The sequence below is a fragment of the Myotis davidii genome, unplaced genomic scaffold (genome assembly GCF_000327345.1).
Source record: "Myotis davidii unplaced genomic scaffold, ASM32734v1 scaffold313, whole genome shotgun sequence".
In the NCBI taxonomy this organism is placed as follows: Eukaryota; Metazoa; Chordata; class Mammalia; order Chiroptera; family Vespertilionidae; genus Myotis; species Myotis davidii.
In genome coordinates, this window is record NW_006286275.1 from 588,491 (window position 1) to 608,490 (window position 20,000).

At 35.6% G+C, this 20,000-nt stretch overlaps 1 protein-coding gene across 3 annotated transcripts in view; it reads left to right on the forward strand.

Moving 5' to 3' along the window:
- The window catches only part of TINAG (tubulointerstitial nephritis antigen), a 76,429-nt gene that overhangs the window by 49,756 nt on the left and 6,673 nt on the right, over positions 1-20,000 (forward strand). The window lies entirely within an intron of this gene.

Here is a 20,000-nt window from a genome sequence, read left to right on the forward strand (position 1 = left end):
AGAAGCATCGATCAGCTGCCTCCTGCACACCCCCTACTGGGGATGTGCCCGAAACCAAGGTACATGCCCTTGACAGGAATCGAACCTGGGACCTTTCAGTCTGCAGGCCAATGCTCTATCCACTGAGCCAAACTGGTTAGGGCTATTTCTTAAATTTTTAATAGTTTAGTTACTTTTCAGGAGGATGAATGGAACAAATATGCTTTTATGCTGCCACTGTAACTGGAAATTCATCTCTTTTTTATTTTCCTTCACTTTGAAAGTCCAATTCCTTCTAAACCTCTCCTTCTTATGTATATTTCAGGATCAGTTTTTGTCTTCTCTAGTGATGTCCTTGATTGGAAATTTTTTTCCACCACATTCTTGATGATTGAAATAAATTTTTCTATCATTCAGAGAACACTGAAAGTGACAACATTGATGTGGAGTCTTTCTTCATTTATTAGAACTGATCATTTATCATCTCTATCACCTACTTAGCCATGCTGGTTGTGTTACCTTCAGTCTACTCCTAAATTTGTTCATGCTGGCGTTGTACAAGATATGGATGTGTTTACATTTAATCACTCTGACACCATCTGTTTTCCATGTTCAATGTGTCAGTTGCAGTAGTGTGTTCGTTTTTATAAACATTTAGAAAATTGAGACCTTTATAAATATATATCACATGTGTGACAATTAACAAGGCTAATTCTGACAAATTACTCTTGGAGCACATGTTTATTTTTCAGAAATATTTTAGGTCCCCTGGGCATTGTTAGGTGCCCTGGAGAAGTAGGTTTTAATTCATGTCTTCATCAGTAATTCCTGATTTGGTAATTACTACATGCAGAAAATTAATGCATCAGTGAATTAGAGAGTAATCAAATAGCCCAAGTAAGTTAATGTTTCTTATCAGAGAGCTGAATATACTCCTGTCAAGTACCTTACAAATTTATTGCAATCCATACATTCTATCCACTCCTCTTTCTGTAGAAAACAACGCTGTTAGACTGCACTTACTTGAACAAATGAATTTAAAGTTCTATCACATGCCAAGCACTGGGAAATAGAAAGAGGATAACTACATAGTCCTACTCTTAAGGACTTTAGGCAATGAGGCAGACACATTCACAACTGACACCAGCGTAAGGTAATACATGCTATATATTCCCATATATATAAAGGACAGGATTGTGATAGGTAGATAACAACTCATAAAAACAAAGATTTCTTTGCTCCTAGCAAATAATTTTATTTTATTCCTCCCTCTTCTCCTTCTAAAACCTCTGTTTATCCCCATTATGGATACTAGACTTATAAAAACATTTAATTGAATAAAAAATGTCATATTATGAGACTGGCATTATTTTACACGACAATAATAAGGAAATATTACCCATTAAACTAAGAAACTCCATTGATTTTTAGATGGTTCTCAATTTTAGAGATATTAAAATATGCAGAAAAAGTATATTGAAATAAAAACAATATGGTTGGTATTTGAGATATTTATCCCAGTCAATGTTCTCTATACTATGGTTCTATTCCATAAGTATCTCTCTCCATATCTATTACAGTTTATCCAGTGTCCCTGTTCAGAAAGGGTTCTGAGTTTTTTAAAATCCTTAAGTCAGAAGTTGAGAATGTAGTGCATTAATGCCATTTACTTTTTGCATATGATTTTAATATGCAAATCATATGAATAAAAAGTCTTGAATAAAAAAATCTATCAAGTATAAATTTTGGAAACTTGCCCAGTCAGTGTGACTCTGTGGTTGAGTGTCGACATTTGAACCAGGAGATCACTGTTCGATTCCTGGTCAGGTTACATGTGGACTTGATCCCCAGTGTGGGGCATGCAGGAGGCAGCTAATCAATAATTCTGTCTCATCATTAATGTTGCTATCTCTCTATCCCTCTCCCTCCCTCTCTGAAATAAATAAAAATATATTTTTTAAAAAAATTTAGACAATTAAAATAAATAATTGGGGAAACATTGAATTTTCATATTGTTACCCCTGCTTATGGGACAGAATTTTACTGATGATATAGTCAAAAGAGAATAATAAAATAATTTCAGGACATATTTTTCCATTGTTTAATAATATTTTATGTGAAAGTTTATTTAACAAATTTTCATAGAGTACCTATACATGCCAGGGGCTGTTTTAGGTACCGGAGATATATCAGTGAACAAAATAGACACCAATCCTGGTCCTCATTAAACTTATATTCTACTAATTGATGCATAGCTGCACAATTAAAATTGTGTTATATAAAGGACCTGAGCTTGGGTGCTAATTTTTGTGTCTGTGCCCCATGTCAACAATATCAACTTTTTCACATTATATAAATATTGTGTAGTGACTCAGACAGAAGACAGACCATTGTGAAATGGAAGCTGAAAGGAAAGCAAACATGAAAAGAATCCAGGAAGAACCAATTACAAAATAACAAAGATGGTTTTCAAATACATAATGAATGATAGAGAATGCCAGTTTTTAAAATTAAATTCAACACCCCAAAATACATCTTAAAATGCTGCAGAATTATAGAAATTAAACAAGTTTCCAATAAGTGACTGTGAAGACATCTGCTTTAGTGAATCATCCAAAAATCAAGGAAGAGATTTCTGTAAACCTTAGTGCATAGCTATCATGATGACTTAAATTTGGGCACAGATAGAATGATTTATAAGTTTTTTTTCTGTGTTTTCAGCAAAAATAGAACTCATGTTGTTCCTAGAGCGGTGGTAATAGGCAATGTGTGAAAAATAGAACAATAGTCCTTGACTTCACAATGAAACTAGATATCAAACAAAAAAAAACATAAAAAATGTGAAGTTATTATACATTTTACAAAAGCAAGTTGAAAGTGGTAAGAGGGTATACAATACTTGATCTAGACTTTAGAATCTGAGAAATGTCCCTGAGGAAGAAAGTCTGAGCTGAGATTTACGGGTTGTTTAAGAATAGGCAAAGGGAACAGCTTGCATTAAAAAAAAACCTATGGTCAGAAGGATACAAAACATTGTATGAGCACGGTGCTATGATTGCTGAACCTCAGATGGCAGGGACTTGTAGGCCATTTTACAGAATTCAGTGAAGCATGTAACGCATTTAGTTAAGCATTTTAAGAGCTAAGGGAAGTCACTGAAGTTATTTATTTTTCTTTTTTCAATATATCTTTATTGATTTCAGAGAGGAAGGGAGAAGGAGAGAGAAATAGAAACATCAGTGATGAGAGAGAATCAGTGATCAGTTGTTTTCTGCCTGATTGGGGATTGAGCCCACAACCTAGGCATATGCCCTGACTGGGAATCTAACTGTGACCTCCTAGGTCAATGCTCAACCACTGAGCCACCGCAGCCAGGCTCACTGAAGTTTTTTTAAATAGAAAGGTGGCATGATCTTTCTTTGTATTATTTTGAAAGATTGTTTTACTATAAAAATGTTATGTAAAAAGGCAAATTGTAGTACCTAAGTAAAAGATAACAGTCTAGACTTGGTAAGATGGTGGGAGAGTTGGGGAGACATGAATGGATCAAAAATATTGAAGGAGAAAAGCTGGCAGACATGATGTGGATTTGGAATAGAGCATGGACAATGAGACGGGAAAGTTCAATATTGGGCATGATTATTTTTGAGGTGTCTTTAAGACATAAGATTGCAGATAGGTGTCAGAGAAGACAGATATACTGACCTCAAGGTCATAAGAGATAAGTGCTGAAGATGGATAGGACTGAGCAGAGTAAGAAAAACAGAAAGATTGATTGAGACTAAGCCATGAAAAAAAATCCAATATTTAAAGACTGGCTAAAAAAACGATGAGCCTACAAAAAGAGAGAAGAGGCCAGGAGATTTTACTTTAAAAGTTGCTATTGTAAGATTTTTCAGAAAGCCGGAAGGATTGGGGATTGGTCTTAGAGAGAGATTGTCAACTCTATTGTATCAGGAGAAAAGGCAGAGAGGACAAGTTTCAGTGAATCTGTTTTAACATTTAAGATAGTGGTAAGTTGAGGAAAAGTCCTACCAGATACCTTCATTTTTTATCTCCAGATAGTAGAAGGTAAGGTTATCTGTAGAGGGAAAAGATGGTAGGAGGGATACATTATCAGAAATTAGAGGAGAATAGAGATGGTTTGCAATGGTTCTCTAGGAGAGAGAGCTGCCCAGAGGAACCCAAAGAGATTGCCATGCATTGCTAATGCTACCATTCTGCCCTCTTGTCTGTTGTAGTCAGTTGCTTGTGAGTACACAAAGAGCATTGGGTAGATGAATTTACCCAATTGAGTTTTCCAGATGGGTGCAATGAAGAGTCAGAAAAACAAAAGGTTTAGGATATGGATATTAATGTAAGTATTGCTGAATGACAGAAAGCTTTAATAAGAGAGATGAAAAGAGGATTGATGGATTTGGAGAGAAATCATTGGAGTTGAGGCTGTGCTAATTCTAATCTCAGTGATTTTATGATTCTCTAATTTATTTTTACCTTTCAGATTTTTTTATTGAGAAAAAATTCATCATGTAATAATGATATTATGTGAACTGATATTTTAAATATTATAAATACAGTGTTATAGAACCATAATTTTCTATATTAATGCCTAATTATATTAACAACTGGTTTTCTACTTTATAGTCATAAATCTTTGATATTCATCTACCTATCTATACCTATGTGAAGGTACTTATCCTCTAGGAGAATATATAAATAATGCTTCAGAGTTAAACTTCTAATACATTTTTCCTATATTTTCTATACATTACCATAAGTATCAAGGATTCAAGGAGCACAAATTCTTTTGTAGTGCTATTGACAAAGCTTTATTGGGGTCACCACTTGTATTTTCTCATTCATCTTTATTCCCCCCTCTTTCTTTCTGAATAACCACTGAATGTTAAGCCTGAGTTTTCATGCTATGTTAAGTTTAACCCCTGGCAAATTGATCAATTCCAAGCAGATGTTTTAATTAGAGGTTTTGAATGCATGACAAGGTCTAAGACAGTTTAATAAACATTTCAACTACACTTATTTAGAAAATGTAGTGATAATTGGTATAAGTAATACAAAAACATTTAATTTGGGTCTTGGGAGATGTTTCAACTGCACAATGTTTAGCTTTTTCTTTTTGGGGGGTGATGTGGGTGCCCTGGTGTGAGTAGCTGCAATAACAGATAGATTCAAAATAATACTTCAAATATATTAATAGAAGTTTATTTCTTGTTTACATAACAGTTCAAGGTGGGTGATTCTAGTTTTAGGGTAGTTCTTCTTCATATGGTTTCAGGGACCTCAAACTTTTTCTACTTTGTTGATCTGCCACCTTTTAGGATTACATATTGTGACCTCACTCAACCTATTGAAAATGAAGAGGACCATGAGGAGGGTTTCTTTTAATGTAGTGCTTTTTTTATTTTTTAAAATATATTTTTTATTGATTCAGAGAGGAAGGCAGAGGCAGAGAGAGATAGGAACATCAATGATGGGAGAGAATCACTGGCTGGCTGTCTCCTGCACTCCCCCCACTGGGGATTAAAGTTGTAACCCAGGCATGTGCCCTTGACTCCAATTGAAGCCAGGACCCTTGCTCTATTCATTGAGCCAAACCAGCTAGGGCAAGGAAGAGGGTTTCCTACACTCACTTCTCTTAAAGCCTTCACTCAGAAATGGTCTTCTCACTCCATTCACATTCCTTTGGCTAGAACCCATTCACATGGCTCTGGCCCAGTTGCAAAGGTGACAGGGAAATGTAAACGATTTGGCAAGAACATTTTAATTTAATATCAGAACAAACAGAGCTAAATAGTGGGGTAGAATTTCAAATTTGCATATATTTTAAAGGAAAAGAACCAAAGACTCAAATTTATGAAGTGCTGACTTGGTTGACATCTCCCAGGCCCTCTGTGATTGTGTGTTCCGCTTTTAGAGAAATTTTGAGAATTACTGCTCTATGAGATTGATTAAATTAGTAATATATTTTGTAATAACTAACATCCATAGACACTGAGGTAGCACTACAGTCCTCATATTTACCAGGTAAAATCCTTATGTAATGGAAATTATTCTATTTTACCAGGTATAAAAAACTGAGAGTGTTTTAGAAAACTTTTCAAATCCTTCTGACTTCAAAATTGATATTCTTCCAATGCTACATTCATGTATATGTGAAAAAGGAAGATCAGTGTCACAGTCCACTCAGTGTCTGTTCACTACATAGATTTTCTCAAGCAATTGCTATATTTTTTCTTTTTATAAAGATTTTCTTAGGGAAGAAATAAACATTCTTGTACTCTACCTAAAATTCTATTCTCACTTGCTTTGACCATACATCTTTAATCTTTATATAAAGACTTTTGCGCCCGACTGCTGTGGCTCAGTGGTTGATTGTCAATCCAGGGATCAAAAGGTCCCTGTTTCAATTCCTGGTCAGGACAGATGCCTGAGTTGTGGGCTTGATCAGTAGGGGGTGAGAAGGAGGCAAACTATTGATAATGTTTTTCTCTTCTCCAGGTTTCTCTCTCTATATTTCTCTCCCTTCCTCTCTAAAATTCAATAAACACGTATTTTAAAAAGACTTTTGCTTAATTTTTCAAAAAGAAACTTTAAATACATAATAGGTATGAAGTGTTGTGCGAAACGTTAAGAATACAAATGCCAATAATATAATAATATACTTCTCCTGTTCTCAAACAAGGAGGGCAGGGAGGAGGCTGGGAAGAGAAAGAAGCAGATGCTAATACACAGTGTCTTAAGTGTGGAGATGGAAATAGGACAGGAATTTATACTGACTAGTGAGGATGTACTTCATATAGGAAGGCACATGACCCCAATTCTGGGGCCAGAGAAGACTGGAAAGAGGTGGCACTTGCTGTGGAGGTTAGTTAACAAGTAGGAATTATAGAAAGTCTCTGGAAAGAGAAAAGTATACTGCAGGAAGAACGGGCAGCAAATGCAAAATCTCACGGTGAGAGGGAATATGGCATCCTTAAGGAATTGGAAGGAACTTAATATGGATTGAGTATAGGAGGGATCTAATGACAAATGATTCTAAGTAGGCCAAGTCAGAGGGGCATTCTTCTATTGAATGACTTATCCTGGAGCTTAGCCTAACTCTGACTATTTCACTGTCTCTGAGTTGCTTAACATCCCTCTGTTATCTCTATATTAATTTGTGTCTTTGCCTCAACATAATTTGCTTTAGAGTGAGAGTACTGGGAAGTGTCTGTGTGACACCCCCCTACCTCTCATCCTGTGAAGTGCTGTTCCCAATAAAGAGACCAAATAATCTTTCACATTTGCACACAGTTCAGTTCAGCATCCTAGTTCTGAATCCTTCCATTTTCAGGAGAGACATATCTGAAATCAGAAATTGTCATTAAAAAAAGAAATGGGATTTCAATAAACTGAAATTCAGTTTCTGCTACAAGGCAAGTAGCAGGAACTAAATAACTTTCAAAATGGAAAAAGAATCTTTCTTCCCCTGACACATTGGCAGATCTGAGCTCTGAGAAATGCATACAAATACTTGCCTCCACTTGAAGGGTTTAAAATGTAGCAGTAGTAGAGACATCCTCTTAAACATATAATGTAAGTCAGTGGTTTTGAAATGAATGAGGTGAAACTGTATAGAAGCAGAGAGAAGGGGAACCTCACCTAAGAGTATATTGGTGCATTAGAGATGAAATAAGTGGGGAGTAGAGAAGGAAATGACCCTAGAAAAAAAAAAAGCTGAATTTTCAATTATTTCTTTGCATTTTTTTCTACTGTAAACTCTTTAGTCTTTTCTCTTATTCATTCTCCTAATAGAGTCTTAGTTTATAAATTTTGGATATCTATGAGCTCATAATGCATTGGAAGCATTAACCCTTTTATAATATTGACTAAATCCCAGTTTGTGGTTGGCTTTTATAAATTTATCTTTAATGATTTTGACCTGAACAATACTTTAACTTTTAATCGAGGTTTTAATGTTCTATTTTTAAAATAATTAAGTCAACAATCTACCTGAAAGATATTTGGGTAAATGATGTGTAGTAACTACCTAATTTTTCCTCCAAATTCTGAGCTTAAAAGCACCAGGGTCACATAACGGGATAATCCACCCTTTCCTTACTCTTTATAATACATTTTTGTGGCTTATTAAATTCTTAATTTCTTGATTCTGGTGTGTATTGTTCAAAATAGTCTCAATCTATTATTCAATTTCTACCACTTTATCTTAATGCTAGATGGTGTTTACGTTGCTTCATTGCTTTCATTTTTTTCACTGTTTATCCAATTAGTTTTACTATTTATTTCCCCAGTAATATTTTAAAAAGTCAGAAAATAACTGAAATTGGAGTCAGTATGTTTTGTTTATAAAAGATAAAATAACCTTTTTAGTCTTTTGAAGACTATTATCTAGTAGCCTGTACTTATTTTTTAAGGATTCTACTTTTGTAATCCTTTTCCCCTCTTCTCTATACCCCCAGATCTTTATATCCTTCTGAATGCAACTTTCAAAGTTGAAGCTATTTGAATGCTAAACTATTTTATTTCACTTTTGTTACCAGTTTTAAGTATTTTGATAGTAATAATATTAAATATAAAAGAAGCATTAAAATAATAATTTGATTCAATGTCTAAAAATTTACCATTTTCCAAACTTGAAATATTTTATTATCTAAGATCTAAAAAGGACCATGGATTTTATCAACCCAGTAACCTACTGTAAAAGATAACACAGGCATAGAGTTTTCCCAGAGATTAATATTACATACTGGTTAGTTGTAGAATCAATACTCAGCTCAAGGCACTTCATCACTAATCTTTTTTGTTAAACCACTGGAACACAACACAGCGTTAAGAATATGTGTACTGAAGTCAGACACATCTATATCAAAATACTTAAATAGTATTGCTACTATTTAGTTAGCTGTGTTTAGCCTTTTGTTAGTTGGACATGGAAGGGTGTTTGTAAGAAATAAGTGAGGTCTCCTGGCTGGTGTCACTCAGTGGTTGAGCACTGACCCATGAACCAGGATGATGACGGTAAAAGTAGTAGCAATTGTTGCTAACTCCTCTGTATAGAATTTAAATTGCTTGGCGCTATTTTAAGTGCTTCACATCCATGAACTCAACACCATACTCCTATTCCTGATAGGATATTCTTTAAAGTGTATAAATTTTAAAAAGCGTTATAACAAAAGGCTTCTGATGTTTTAAATAAAAAACTGAGGATGATATCCATTTATATTTATATACATATTTAATTATATAATACATATGTGGATATTATTCTATGTATGTGTGGTGTTGTGGCAGAATGCGCGGGAGCACCATCAGCCAGCACTCCGAGGGAAGAAAGTTTAACCTTTATTTCGCAGATCTGATAGTCCAGGGGAATTCTGGATCCAAAGCCTGAACTGAACTCATAGGGAGGCTCTGACCTATAGATCTCCTCCTGTGGCTGGCCCCTGAGGGACCCCACAGCTCCACCCAAGTCAGTTTTGGTGGGGCTTTGGGGGCATGCTCCTCAGCTCCGCCCCGAGTCAGCTGGCAGGACCCTGGGGTTAGGCTCCGCAACTCTGCCCAAATCAGTCAGAGTAGGGAAGTAACACTACAGTTTTAACCAGATACTACGCCCAAATCAGTCAGAGTAGGAAAGTAAGACTACAGTTTTAACCAGATACTAAACTAGGTTGCAAGCCCCTCCCCACCCCCATTTTCCTTTTCATGTGTATTGTTTTTTACAAAGTTGTATGTGGGAATGTAGAAGGGATAAAAATACAATATATAAAAGTGTTCATCTTGCATTGCAAGATAATAATATTTTTGTATTTCCTTTTTTACTTTGAGAATATTAAATTAGGTAATATTAAAATACTTGGCATATTTACTGTTATTGTAATAACAGATGTAATGGTTTTCTGATGCATAAATATTCTTACCAAAAAACAAATTAAAAAGTGGTTCCCTCTTTTATCTCCTCCATGAACAGAAAGAAATCTATCCAGACTTTGTAGTTGTCAAGAGACAGCGTTGTAGATTGTTCTTTGCATCACCTATTATCTCCTTGGTCTCTGGTACAACCCCCAGCCTACATTTTGAATTCAAGTTCACACTGATGTGTACAGCTGCTAGCTCCATTACCATGGTATATTGACTGTTTCACTCAAGCTCTGCTGCACTGAGATAGGCCCGTGATGCCAAGTGCCAATCAGCAGTCGTCATTACTGGACAAATATTCCTATTCCACAGTAAATTATTACACTCTTCTTAGAACAGTTATGTTGCCCCAAATATTATGCTTCACTCTCGCCTCTCAGGTACTGTTTTGGTGTTTTCTGGGAGTTATTGGAAAGCTGAGAAACAGGTATGAATAATGTGGTTGAAAACCAAGAAATGAAGTAGGCATAGGACAAAGCTTGCAGGGACTTGTTAGTTACAGTTAGGGCTTCGAACCTCATCCCAAGTGTTAGGGAAGTTATGTTCAAGGAATTTCAGCAGAAAAATTGCCTATTTTGCATTTTTTAAAAAGATCACTTTATGTGATCCTTAAAGAATGAAATTATGGAGATGAAAGTGGAAGGGGAAGAACAATTAGGAGAGTAATGTGGGAGGTCCTAATAAAAAAATAATATTAGCTGGGACTAGGTTGGACGTTTTGAATATGAATAAATAACCGTGAGGTATACTTTTTGGTAGAATTGACAGGATTTGGTAATTTGTAGGAAGGGATAATGATTGGAGAGGAAGGTGTCAAGGGTAGATTCCACATATCTTTTCTGAGTAACACATTGAACAGGCGTCAAGGGTAGGTACTAAGTATCTTTTCTGAGTAACACATTACACAGATGCTCTGAGTAACACATTGTACAGTTGGAAAACAATGGAAGAGGTGCAGATGGAGGTAGAAGGGAGAGCAAGAGTTTAATCTAGATATATTGAGTTTGAAATTTCTGGAGACTTCCCAATGGAAATGTAATATATGTATATATGTATACATATATACACACACACACACACACACACACACACACACACACACATTTATGGAGTGAAACCATAGAATTTTGTAAGTCCAAAGAGAAGCCACTGAAAATGATTATCACTTAGATGGGCTAAAGCCATGAGAGTAGACAGGAAGATTACAGACTGAAACCTGAAGAACCCCAACATTTAAAGATCAAATATGAAGGAGAGGATAACAAAGGGAACAAAAACTGGTGAGAGAGGGAGAACCAGCCTTGGTGTCACACAGACCTGGAAGAGAGAGGGTTCCAAGAAGTGGTAATGGTTAGTGTGAAATGTTGCTTAGAAGTCACATAAAACACATATCCCAGTCTGTAGAAAAAGAAAGACTAATGGGAAGTTGTTTCTTCTTGCTCAGTCATTGTGTTTGTATCAGTTATTATAATTGTAGATGCAAATTACTTTAGAATATTCTTTTATCTTCACCTTAAGTCCTGTTGAATTTTATTTCTCTTATGTGAGTTTACTTGCCATTCGTATATTTTCATATTGTGTATGTATTAAATTTGATGAAAAATTTTCCAAAAGTCATTATGATTATATGAAGGCTAAGAAAATCCTTTGGCTATTATATTGAACTAGTGGCCCAGTGCACAGGGTTTGTGCCTGGTGGTGGGTGTGGTCTGCGAGGATCTGTCTGCTGCCGGAGCAGCCACTCATCCCGGTCAGCCAAGCGGCTGTGGACCTGCCCTCTGAGCAGCTGCTCCCACTGCAGGAGCAGCGCTTATCCCAGTCAACTGAGTGGTGCTCCCACTGTGGGAGCACACTGACCACCATGGGGCAGCTCCTGCATTGAGCGTCTGCCCCCTGGTGGTCAGTGCACATCATAGTGACTGGTTAACTGGTCATTCTGGTCATTCCGCCATTCGATTGCTGGGCTTTTATTATATAGGATGACTTCCAAAAATATTTGAACCTTAATTAGAAAGTGAACAATGCAATTTTTCAGTTGACATAGATGCTCCCCAAATTTACTCTCAACTCAAACTTTCAAAGAAATTATATTGAGCAATGATCATGTACTAGGCACCTTGCTAGGTGCTGGAGTTACTGAGATGAATAACATGGAGAGTCTTTACAAATAAAATAAAATAGGAGTCACTGGTTTGACACAACGATGGAAAGCTATTAATCCAGTAAGCCACTGGGAGGTTCGACAGACTTTTGGGATCCTTTGACCTGAACTCATTGACAGAGAGTGGAGGTGGAGAGGGACCTGGGGACAGTGAAACTGATAAATGGCTTTTATTTTTCTTGTATTCTCAGTGCTGATTGAATTGTGTTGCCTTCTCTGTCAGCACTGAATCATATTGACAGGACACTTTGTGCTCCATTTGTCTTCTCTTGTTTGACATTGGTCTTTCATTGATTTGTCATCTCAAACACTGACCTGGTCCGTTCTGCCCTGTAACTGCCATTCATACAAAACAGAGCAACAATGGCAAAAAAAGAAAAGCTTTATTTTTCTTTAAGTGAGGCATGGTGCACATGTTCTTTTAAAAAGAATTCTTAGAAAGTCTTGACATTCATAAAAACATAGCTTATAAACATGCTTATAACATGTGTAAAACATGTACATATGTGTATACACACAAAGGTCTCTGAGATTGTTTTGCTTCCAGACAGTGCAGGGCTCACCTTGGTTTGGAGGTCATGCTGTGGAGCATGAAGAACATGAGCTTTGGAGTCAAACTCAAGTTAAGATGCTAGTTCTGCCCTTCTCCCTGTGTGATCCCAGGAAGGCTATTTAATCCCTCTCTATCTGTTTTCTCATTTATTACATTGGGATAATAAATAGTTTCCTCACTGATTTGTAAGGATAAAATGAAACAGTGTATCTGTCATCTAGTAGGCTACTTGCTTTACACTTCCTTTAATTTTACAAAAATTCATACTTAACAAATTTTTTCTTTATCACTCTGAATCTGCTTTCAGAATTATTTTTGTAAGTATAACTTGGACCTGATTCTAATTATGGCATTAATGAGTACTATCTATGATATAATATACATATTATTCCAATTTATTGTTATCTAATTTTTTTTTCATCCAACTTACTCTGAGAACACAAGTAGATGAATTAGGATGAAAAGGAAAGGAGAAATGTGACTGTAGGAGGGAATGATTACTTTCTTTGGTAAATGTGACAAAATTTTCATGAAATTAGATAATGATTCTACTTTTACCAAGAAAGCTACGTAAGTCATAAGAGTTTGGTCTTTTACCCTAGCCCATTGTGTGAAATAAGTGGGGTTGGAAATAACAATTTCCTAGTTGATAAAATCAAGGAAGGATGTAGTACATCAACAAATGGTCCAATTGAAGACAGCGAGTGTAGGCAAATCCCTTAGATTTATATAGAGAGAGACCAATAGGTTCTATTAAGGCTGAGAACTGAGAAAGTATATTTTTATTGAGAAAGTATACTTTTACTGAGAAAGTATACTTTACCTCTTGCTGAGATGAGTTGCAATGTCTGTGGATAGTTCATATTTAGGGGACCTGTGTGATGAAGTTTTATTAGCTCCTGATATAGTGCTACCTTCCAAATTAGCTTAATAAATTCTTTCTGGAGGTTTTATTTTGTAATCTAATAGCTTCTATGGTAGATGTTGCTCTCAATGCCAAATATGATAGAATTGACATGGAGATCAGATCAAATGTATGTTTGTGACTTTCCAGAGATGTTGATTGGGGGAGGGGCCCTCAGGAGTAGGAAGTACCATATAGTAGCTTCTGACTTCATTCTGTCAGATGAAGTGTGACAACAGAGCGTGCTTTCCGGGTAATCGCTGTACATTTTTAAAAGCATATGATGCAAGCTTACCATTTCAGAATCTTGTATTGGGATATTATCCTGTATTCCAGGAATGTGACATATATGACAATTCTGATGAATGAATGTACTGGGAAATTTTAAAAGACATGTGTGGCTATAGCTATTTATAATGTCTTCTCTGAACAAAAAGCATGTAGAATATTACTGACTACTTCAATAAGATCAAAGAGAAGGTCAGGTCAAGTTTATGTTGCAATAAAAAGGGAAAGGTTGCAGGAAAACAAATTTTGCAGATGATGGATCAGTACTATTTGTAATATTGATGCACTTAATATTATTCTTGCTAATTCCATCACTGTAATAATTACGTTCATTATTTTACAAATGAGATGGTTGAATGAATGCAACCCTAGTTGGAATATTGCTATAATGACCAAGCTGTTCTTCCTGCCTCCAACCTCATACTTTTCCATTTTAGTTCCTCTTGTTAACCATTACCAGATTAATTTTTCTATGGCAGCCTACAGTTCTACTCCCTCCAAACTTTCATGATTTCTCTATGAATGCACAAAGGCTGACTCTCAGGTATATCCTCTTTTCCTCTTGGGATGACTACAAATCATTCAAGGCCCACCATGCCTCCCCATTTCTGCCTCCTCCTCGTCTCACTTTTTATCACTTTTGTTATTAATTGCTCCTTGGACACTTGTGACAATTTGTCCACTTACCATATAATTTTGAAATGTTACTTAGCCTCTTTTAGCCTCAGTTGTCTTATGCATGAAGCAAAGAAATTGCATAAGAGTTCGATTAATTATGGGAACCATCTGGTCTTGGCTGTTCAACTCTGCCATTAGAAGACATAGGTGATGCAGAAATGAATGAGCCTGACTGTTTCATAAAACTTAATTTACAAAATCAGGCAGTGGGCCAAATTTTGCCCATGAGTCATAGTTGGCCAACCCCGGGAGTATACTATAATCTCTGAGTTTCCTTCCAATGCTAAGATTTTATGAGACAGTAAAAAGCCATTTCTATTTCCAACATCGAAGGACTGAAGCTTTTCCTCAAAGTATAGCCTCATAGATATTACCCCATTAATTGTTGTTGGTGATAATGACTGGTTTTAGCCTTGTCTTCTTTCCCCTGTACATTTCCCATGGCTGTGGAATCTTCTATTTCTAACATCGAAGGACTTAAGCTTTTCCTCAAAGTGTAGCCCCATTAATTGTCGTTGGTGATAATGACTGGTTTTAGCCTTGCCGTCTTTCCCCTGTACATTTCCCATGGCTGTGGAATGTATATTCTGTCAATATAGTAAATGCAGTTCAACAGCAGATCATTTTATAAACTGGGTACAACCTTGTTGTCAATTTCCTCCATACTTTATTTATTGGTCAAATTACATGGGATATTATACTTATAATATATTTGCTTCCTGAATTTTAGGATCCAGTAGGATTAGAGATATGTCAGCATCTCAATAAGTATCATTGATTGGATGATTAATTAATATTAGGAGTACACAATTAGCTCTGACATTGTCATACAAAAGTTATCTTCTGGAAATCTCCCTCTGCTTCTCCAATCTTTGATAAAATTTGTAGTTCCTATGCAGAACATATCAATAAAAGTACCTGATCTTAGCCCTGGCCGGTGTGGCTCCGTTGGTTGGGTGTCGTCCCGTGTACATGTTTCTCTTTCTCTCTTCCTCTCCCTTCCTCTCTCTCTAAAAATCAATTTAAAAATCTTTTTTTAAAAAAAGGAAATGGGAGGGGAGAATGTTCTCATTTTATGGTGCTTTCCTAGGCAGTTTATTTTCATTCATCTTTGATCTATTAATTCACACATTCTGATAGCTCTCAATTATATCCAATATCATCACACTCACTAGGTGTGAGTATCTATTGTTTTTTATGACGTTACTAAGTGTCCCTGGTAGAACTTTCATAAAGCAGCCACAACCTGCATATCTTTGCCTCACTGTTACTGCAGTTATTTTTCAAATTTTTGTGTAAAGGGAGCTGAGAATGTATCTGCCGTCACCTTTGAACACAAAATCCTATACCCAGAGTAGTCATATCATTATTATTGACTGGAGGCTTATCTGGTGATTTCTTTATGCTTGTATCCTATCTGACTTTCATTTCCTTCATAAGAAAGTTAGGAGTTCTGTATCAGACTTTCTTATGCATTTGTACTTTGTTTTCCTTTGAAATTTCCTGTTCTAGTCGGCTGTACTACATACATTTTTTTTTTTAGAAACTTTGTTTTTATCTGTCTGGATCTATATTCACTAACAGAGAATTGGTCTGCCCAGAAAACAGGAGTTAGAATTTCTATCATCAAGTCTCTGGGGCACATGCGGGGACCTGAGAAACAGTAAATCATCAGAAGCCTCACAGCTTTTGAGTCCAGTCGATTCTGCTATAATGCAATACACCTACCATCAGTATAAACTAAACATGATATTGTTCTTGTAACTCCAGATTCTTAGATGGATGTGAGACCTGCTTTAAGGAACTTGATTCCTAAGCCCCTGGGACCTTGACACATGAGTTAGGAAATAATTATTCTCATCACAGAAGACTTCCTAGCTGTGCAGATAGGCTCTTCCACAATTTGGGACCTTGACACATGAGTTATGAAATAATTATTCTCATCACAGAATTCCTAGCTGTGCAGATAGGCTCTTCCACAATTTCTTTTAATAATCAGCTCTCCGTGGTTCTTACAGTGTTTCAACTGTCAGAAACCCTGAAAAGCCATGAATTTAAAGGTCAATATGCAGAACCACTATCAGTAGAGAGAACTCAAAGAAGATGAAGCCTCTCTGTTATTACTGTCTTTGGTAATGATAAATCAACTTGGTCGTCGGGAACACATCTCTGTGAATTGCACCTCAAGTAATGACACATTTGATATGCCTACTCATTCAACCTTGAAATCCCCGAGCTAACCTTGGCTCTGTCTTCTCCCTTTCTGTCACTATAAATTGGCCCAGAAATTCCATTACCTTTATCCCCAAAGTAGATCTCAAATCTGTGCCCTCCTGTCCATGCCCACTGCAAGTGTACTTCAATGCCCTTGCTCAGCAAATATCTAATTAGGGTTGACTATGCAGTAGTCTCAGTTCTAGGTGTTGGAGAGACCAAGGGCTGCTCTTAGATGAGGCGGAGATAAGCTGTTCATGGCTCTCTTTTGACTTTACACTAATAGATTGGGCCTAACATTCCATACTCCTGTTTCTAGCTGAAGAATTTCAACTCAGTTACGTGAAGGAAGTTGTCTTTGCCTTCCACAGACAGTTAATTTCTTCATCTGTAACCCATAGAAATATTTAAAAGATGCTTTTATAAAAGTAGCAACTAAAGAATTCAATTAATTTTATGCTTTGTTTTTCATTTCCCAGCATCACTCCCATTAGATTGTCAGCCTCTGAAGACAAAAGATATATCTTCTCTATACTAAACAGTAGTTTGCTGAATAAAATCAGAAATAAATGGAGTACAAAAGAGATTCTGTGCTCTCCTTTAAAAAAGAGATATTAATGGGAATATGAATATTACTTTAAGAAAGACTTACCTTAATTTTCTTTTTTTACCATGTCAGATATGATAATCACTGGATAGATATTTTGAACTCATTGGGAAAATCAAAGCCAAGTGAGGGAAAAATTATCACTTAAAATCTTATGCAAAGTAGTTATTTGGTTCCAATAATTTTACTTACTATCTAGACATAGTTTAAAATAGGGTTTTAAGAAATATAGTATTGTTTATCATGGTGATCTGAAAAGAACAACATTCTTTTAAAATGGAACATGTACAAAGATATTTATAACCTGTTTGGTGATTATCAGAAGGAAAGAAGGATAGGGGAGGAAAAAGAGGGTTAAAGGGGGATAAATGGTAATGGAAGGAGCCTTGAATTGGGATGATGAACACACAATACAATATACAGATTATGTTTTATAGAATTGTACACTTGAAACTTATATAACTTCATTAACCAATGTCATCCCCATAAATTCAATAAAATTTTAAAAAATATTCATAACCTTAGCAATATAAAATCTTACCTTATTTTTTAATGAGTTTTCAGGCTTTATTCTCCAGAATTTATGGTTTCTCCACTAAGACCTTTGATATTATGCAAAAAGGTGTTTCCAGAACTATCTAAAAGTGAGCATATAAAATGAATACAGAAGGAAGAGATTAAATAATCATGTGCTTGAAGTGAGAGTAAACTCAATGTAGTGTAGGGATCCTTCAGTTCTCAGGCATCCTTGGGAAATAGGTTACATGAGCTAAGACTTGCCCAGATTTTTAAAAAACATTGGCATTTACCTGGATGTCACTAAATTTTAAGAGAAAATGAGCATTAAAGGATCTTAACAAATAATTGAAACAATTTAATGAGGTAGAAAAATGTTCAAAAGAGCAGTCTAAACTTCACATCAAGTACAGTCACTTGAAGCTAAAAAAGCCACTATTAAGATCTCTCAAGCTCATGAACCTATTGTACAATTTGCTTTAGAGCAGCAAGTTTAAAGACGCAATCAGAGAAGAGTAAGATTAAGGTTTCAGTCTGTCTAAATAAATGCTAGTCTTATAAGGAAGAGATATAAATGGAGGAAAGAAGAGCATAAATAGTGATGAGAGAAAATATAAATGTATTTGATGTTAGGTAACTAGTAGCCAAAGCATCTAAAAGCAAGTTTGATTGAGTGGTAAAACTTCTGAAATTGTTTTGCTAGCCATGATAAAAAAGAGAGTAGAAATGAGTGACGAAGTTTCAGATACGATCTACTCCTTGAAGTACATAATGTCCTTTAAAGATTTGGACACACATATAGGACTGGTCATTTTTATCAATAATGACAGCATTTTAGAAAAATGAAAAGGATGTAAATGCAATTGCAAAAGTACAAAAGTGATTTTGGACATTGAACTAGTTTAAACTTACCCATTACACTGCCCAGATATTTGAAACCTTAAAGTGTCCCCTTTTGTGCAGCAGAGAACTAAAAGAGAGATGACAATCAGTGTAATTGCACTCTTAGCCTCTGTCGGGAACAAGAGAAAGAAACATCGTTCTTTAGTGTTTTTCTATCCCAAATCACCTTTATCCTTTCATTCTCATGCCAAAGGAACGAGTTGCATTAGTATATTTTCCTAAATGCCTGAAGATCTCTGCCATAAGCCTGTCATCTTTAATGTGCCACGGCCCCATTATTCTATTCTGTACCCTACGAAAAATAACTTTCTGCAAACTGACATGTTGAAAATATTTGAACAAGAAATATGTGTCTCTTCCAGGAATGTTTGTTATGTTATGGCATGCCACGATTTAGCTCGAAGCAGCTCTGATGTTGAGATCTGGGTGGTTAGGGATGGTTTGATGGGGTGATATGTGGCCAGAACTGTGTTCTCACAATCTGTTAAGTCCCATGAAAGTCATAGTATGGTTTCCCAACAGGAAACTGATGCTGTTCAGGACACATTGCAGTTAGGGAATCTATAAGAAAAGCAGCTTATTAAAAAGAGCATGGGATTAGAGGTCCTGGTTCAACATTTCTCACTCTAGGATCTTGGACAAGTCTTGTTATTTTATTAGGAAATAGAAAATATTAGTAACATTTGCCTCACTGGTTTTAGTCAAGAGAAAAAAAATGAGATATTGTAGGTTTGAGTTCTTTATGAACTGTTACACTGAAAATGGGCCATTACTGGGAATATGGGATTTTATTTTCATATATACACATGTATAGAGAAACTCCACATTAGATGTATAAAATACTATATACTTTTGAATACCTTTACATAAATTCTCTTATGGATAACAGTGATCCATATTTGCATTGTTTTCTATCATTAGTCTTGGAGATTTGTAATTTATGCTATTATGTAGAGTTTCAGAGGGCTAGATATAAAGAAAGGAGGAATCTTTAAATACATTAAAACCTCTGTGAATTATAGAACATTTGTCTTTCTCTGTATGATTTATTTCACTAGCATAATACTATTTAGATTTATCCATGTTGTCACAAATGGTGAGCTTTTTCTATGGCCGAATATTTATTGTATATATGCACCACATATTCTTTATTCATTTATCTACCAAAACCCTGTTTTAAATCTGAAATTAACATACTATCTTATGCCAACTGTACTTTAATAAACATTAATAAATAAAATAGAAACAAAAAAATAAACCTCCA